The sequence below is a fragment of the Rhinopithecus bieti genome, unplaced genomic scaffold (assembly GCF_001698545.2).
Source record: "Rhinopithecus bieti isolate Rb0 unplaced genomic scaffold, ASM169854v2 scaffold_10088, whole genome shotgun sequence".
Taxonomy (NCBI): domain Eukaryota; kingdom Metazoa; phylum Chordata; class Mammalia; order Primates; family Cercopithecidae; genus Rhinopithecus; species Rhinopithecus bieti.
Window position 1 is genome coordinate 351,694 of NW_016806409.1, and position 5,610 is coordinate 357,303.

General features: G+C 55.5%; 1 protein-coding gene across 1 annotated transcript in view; it reads right to left on the reverse strand.

The window, feature by feature from the left end:
- Positions 1–2,720, reverse strand: part of SLC4A1 (solute carrier family 4 member 1 (Diego blood group)) — a 21,275-nt gene extending 18,555 nt beyond the window's left edge. Inside the window, exon 1 of the mRNA XM_017876045.1 lies at positions 2,622–2,720. The gene's annotated coding sequence lies outside the window, so the exon portion shown is untranslated. The remainder of the gene's footprint in view (positions 1–2,621) is intronic.
- Between the last annotated feature and the right edge of the window lie 2,890 nt (positions 2,721–5,610).

Genomic DNA, 5,610 nt, shown 5'->3' on the forward strand with positions numbered 1-5,610 from the left:
GAGGGGGTGCTGAGCACGGGGGGCTGGTGGGAGGGTGTGCTGAGCTGAACAAGGCCTATCCCTACACTGGGGAAGCTCCTAGCCCTGATAAGGAGGCAAAAAGGAACACAGGGCAGCCTCAGTGCTTCCGAGGTGACGTGGACCCCAGGGGCCGAATGTGCTGAGTGCCAAGGATCTGTATGGCAGGAGGAAGAGCAGGATGTCTTTGCAGCACCCGGTGGGTGGAGTCACTGGAGGAGGGGTCACTGGTGTAGCCTAAAAGCACAAGTGAGATTTGAAGGTCTGGGAGCCCAGGTGTGAGGCATGGCTGGATGGAGCTGCACAGGTGGGCTGAGCAAGGTGGGAAAATGCCACGTGAGGGCATGGGGCAGGGAGCCTGGCCAACATGGTGAGCCCCGTCTCTACTGAAAACACAAAAATTAGCCAGGCGTGGTGGCACATGCCTGTAATACCAGTTACTTGGGAGGCTGAGGCAGGAGAATCCCTCGAACTAGGGAGGCAGAGGTTGCAGTGAGCTGAGATCGTGACTCCATCTCAAAAAAAAAAAAAGGGAAAAGAAGGAAAGGGATGTGCAGAGACCCTTCTTTCTGAGGAATGGGTGACCCTGCAGTCCTGGGGCTAGGGAGGGGATTACTGGGTCTCACGAGACTGGAGAATGCGAGAGGCCCCTGCCTTGGCAGGTGGGGCAAGTGACGGGGTGCGGGGGAGGGGTCCTGGACCTGAGGCTGAGGTAGTCCCTACTGCAGGGCTTGGCTTTGCTCCTGAGGACCCTGATCACCCACCTCTTCTCTCTCTCTCTTTTTCTTCCTCCCTCTCTGCTTCTCCCAAAGTTCCTCTCTCTTTCTCTTCCATCTTTATTCACTTTCTTCCTTCTCTGGACTTGCCCATGTACCTTCTTAGACCTCAGATCCTGAGTGGTCTCCAGGATGTCTAATCCTTAAGTACTAAAAGTCCCGCCCATGGGGCTGGGACTGTGGCCTTGGTTGCCCATCTGAGGACTGGAACGGTCAGAGGGGCCCTCAGAGCTGGAGAATCCAGAGGTCCAGGCTGCCTCTCTTCCACTGATTGGCTGAAGGGCCTTGGGCAGCTTCTAGCCTCTAGGCCTCAGTCACCCCATCTGTACAATGGGAGTGCCTTCCCGCCAGGGTTCTGAGACATCAGTGAGAAAGAAGAGGGGAAAACGGGGGTGCCTTGAGCTCAGCTGGAGACTTACAGGGCACGCCCATGACCCGGATTGCCACCCGCCAGCCCGGCCAACCCCCAGCTGCAGGCCTTGTGCTGCCTAGCACTGATAAGGGCCTGGACTCAGACCGCTGCCCCAAGTTTGGAAGTGTACCAAACACCTGGCCAGCTAGCTAGCTGGCCAGGGCCAGGCCAGATAAGGGTGAGCAGGACAGCTGAACCTAGAAGGTATAGCACAGCTGGGAAGACACAGTGGGGAAGGGGGTTGACCGGATGACAGGGACAGCTTCCTAATGGTGTGGCACCACGTTTGTGTAATCAGCCTGAACTGCACAAAGAACCTTAATGCCTTAACTCTTAGAATTCCCAAAGCACTCTGTGAAGTGGTTTGGAGATTCTAAGAGGAAGAAGAGTAATGTCATTAGTCCATTCTACAGATGTGAAAGCTGAGGTTCAGAGACATTTACCTGCTTCAGCCACCCAGCAGGTAGGTATCAGAGGCAGGTTACAACCTGGACTACCTGACTCCAGCCACATCCCTAAGCACTACGCTGAGTTACCTCCAACAAAACAACTGATAGCTAGTTTAGAGTTAGTGGTTAAGGTCACGGACTCTGCAGTCAGACTGCCTGGGTTCAAAGCCCAGCCCTGCCGTTTACTAACTGCAAGTGACTTCAACTCTCTGTGCCTCAGTTTTCTCATGAGTAAAATGGGAGTGATAATAATGATGCCCACCTCATAAACCTGTTGTAAGCATTAAGGAAGTTTACATCTGTAAGGGGCTTAGAACAGTGCCTAGCATATAAAGAGCTCTATGAAAATGTTTGCTGTCATTATCCCTGCTGCTGGGGTTATAGTCAGACTTGCCATCTTCATTTCCCCTCTGATTTGCCCTCAGTTCCCATGGAATTAGCCTGAGCTAGGCGTTTTAAGATTCTCACGTGGTAGGAGGCTCTGTAGTTCCCTCCAATACTGACCACGCTGGGCATGGAGCCGGGTGCCCCAGGTGGACCCCGGAAGTGTCCCAAAGGGAAGACTGTGTCATCTGACATCCTGCCTCCTAGGTGGGAGACGGGGTGGCCTGAGGACCCCTGTTAGGAAGGAAGGAGTCTGAGGTGAACGAGACCTGAGCCTGTGGGATCCAACAAGCTGACAAGGGCCCATACCTGGAGGGGATCAGATACCCCCAGCAACACACACGCCAGAGCCACAACACCACTGCTGCCGTTGGCCACCTGCCACCCTCCTCTTTTCAGGTGCCAATGGGCCTGTTCCCTTAGGGGCAACATGCGCCTGGTAACATTCTCACCTTACCCACCTGCATCCCCTTGGAGGTCAGGAGCCTTGCCCACCTGGGCATAGATTCAGGCTGGGCACCTGCAGAAACCCTCAGGGCAGGCACCAAAGGACCATCCCCAGCCCCTCCCTGCCCTGCCCACCTGCTCACGAGCCTCAGGGTCCCTCGGTGAAGTCCTGCAGCCGCTGGTGCCCTCTGCGACCAGCTACGTTCCCACTCGTTCTGACAGCACCAGCGCCCCAGGGGCAGCTCGCAAACCCCTGACTCATGCCCCCGCCTCCTAATCTGCCCGCCCCACTGGCCCTGGGAGCCCCTTCCCAACCCCCGCCCTGCTCCCACTGGGTGCCCAGTAAACAGAGTTATCTCTTACCCACATCTGGACAGCTGTGAGTCTGGCCCACCCCACCCGTCTGGCCAGTCCCCAAGTCCTCCTGGGGCCCTCCTGGTCCCCAGGGTTCTCTTGGTTCTTCCTTTGTGGACGAAGGTTTAATCGCTGTGTCCTCAGGGCTCCCAGTGCCCTGGCAGGAAGGCACCAGCCTCCAGAGGTCCCTGTCCTGCCTCTGTCCATCCTTCACTCTGGCCAGGCCCTTCTACTTTGGCCCCAAGATGCAAGGGCGCCTGTTCCTCTCGCCTCTCTTGGTATCCACGCTAGGACTCACTCCTCCTCTGCAGTCTTCTCCTCAAGGACCTGCTCAGCGCTCATGGGGCACGGGCAGCCCCCTCCCTTCCTTGATCCAGACTAGGATGCCCCAGCCACATTCTCCCCAAGACCCTGGCTGGCTCTAAAGAGCTGGCTCCTGGACACCAAGACACTGACATTCAGTCAACCTGAAACAATGTCAGATCAACAAAACAACCATCCCCACACCGAACTCTTCAACTCACAAAGCCCTAATGTCTGGGCATACTGGCTCCTCTGTAGGCAGCCTGGCTCAGGCCCCCGGGCCAGAGCAGCCACATTCTCGGCCCCTGCCATGCCCCTCCCCTTCAGTTCCCACCCCTACACCTCCAGTTTCTCTGCTCCAGGGAGTGACCGGGGCCTGGTCACCTCTTCATAGGCTCTGGTTGCTAAAGAGGCAGAGACTGAAAGATGAGTACAGATCGGCAAGAATGAAGGAGTTTTCAAGCAGACAGAAGGGGGTGTTGTGGCCATTGCTCTGGGCACAGAGAGGAGGGTGTCCTAGCGCAGCTCCGGCATGGACTGGCTGTGGGAACCTGGGCAAGTCCCTGGCCCTCTCCAGGCTTCCGTTTTCTCATCTGTAAAGTGAGAGTGTTGGCTTCTGTGGCCACCAGCCTGAAGTTCAGACTCAAGCAGAAGAGACTCAAACACAGGGACACAGAGGTGGGCAAATCCCGCCACTACAAGACCATTCACTGTCTCCAGCACAAGCCTGCCAGGGGCTGAGTCCTGTGGAGAGAGAAAAGGGCAGGGACTCAGACCCTGAGACAGAATCCTGTTTATGGGGGACCTCGGTTCTAGGAACTATGCTGAGGCCTTCACCTTGTGGTCATGCTGGATTCCTACAAACCTCCCACTTCACAGAGGAGGAAACCACAGAGAGGCTTTCCCAGGAAAAGGAATGCCCAACGGACCAGCACCTGCCCCGTGCAGCGCACCATGCGGGGGCTTCACGTGTGCTATCTTGCCAAGCTCTCTAAGCCCATCTGAGGACAACACTGTTTACGATGTTTTTTCATCTCTCACAGAGAAAGGGCAGCAAGAGGAGAGAAGTGACTTGCCCAAGGCCTCTGGGCTGGTGAAGCCGGAGTGGGCACTCCGACCTGGTAATCTGCCTGGACAGCTGGTGTTCCACCGGATCTGAGCCCCTCCCGCCACCCAGGCCTTCGTGCCAGTCAGGAACAGAGATTGGCCCTGGCCAAAGGAGGCTGGAGGTGCCTTCTCCTGCTCCAGCTGGTGGGATCTGTCCCAAACCCTGGGCCCACACTGGATTAGCTTCCTATGGCCTGTGGCAGTGAGTACCAAGTGAAGGCCTTGACTCCCTGACCCAGCCAGTGTGCCCAGTCCCCTTGCCCCTCTGTCTGCCCTAGGAGTCAGAGGCAGCTGAGTACAGGGGGCTACAATGGCGCACCTCTCCTGGGGTCCGGGACCGCAGGGCTGGCAGCTGGCTGGGGATGGAACAACAAATGGCATCATCTGGCTTAGGAGGAGAATCTGGCCAGCTGTTTGGCTGTTCTGCAGGCACCACCCCCTGGCAGCCCCACTAGACACCCAGGCAGAGGCACAGCAGCTTGGACGCTGGTTCTTTCCACTCACACCACATGTTCTAGATCATTCCTGTTGCCCTGGCTGAATGTAGATGTTTCTTTTCTAACTCTGCCCAATGTTACATTTATTCTTTTTTTTTTTTTTTTTTTTTTTTTTTTTTTTTTTTTTTTTTTTTTTTTTTTTTTTTTTTTTGAGGCGGTGCTTCGCTCTTGTTGCCCAGGCTGGAGTGCAATGGCGCAATCTCGGCTCACTTCAACCTCTGCCTCCCAGGTTTAAGTGATTCTCCTGCTTCAGTCTCCGAAGTAGCTGGGATTATAGGCGCCCACCACCATGCCCAGCTACTTTTTGTATTTTTAGTAGAGATGGGGTTTCATCATGTTGGCCAGGCTAGTCTCGAATTCCTGACCTCAGATGATTCGTCTGCCTCCCATAGTGCTGGGATTACAGGCGTGAGCCACCGCGCCCGACGTCTGGAATGCAGTGGCTCAATCTCAGCTCACTGCAACCTCCACCTCCCAGGTTCAAGTGATTCTCCTGCCTCGGCCTCTTGAGTAGCTGGGATTACAGATGCCCACCATCACGCCCAGCTAAATTTTATATTTTTAGTAGAGTTTCACCATGTTGGCCAGGCTGATCTTGAACTCCCAACCGCAAGTGATCTGCCTATCTCGGCCTCCCAAGTGCTGGGATTACAGGTGTGAGCCACCTTGCCTGGCCCACATTTACTCTTGTTTATGCTTTTCCAGGAAGAGGTGAGGGCAACCAACCCTCACTCATTTTATTCCAATTTGGACTTGGGTCAGTATGATTCATCTGAAGGCCTCCATGTGCCTGATACTAGGCTGGCCTCTGGGGAAGCAAGGCAGGAGGGAGTCTTACCTCCCTTTGGCTATGCGCTGGGCTG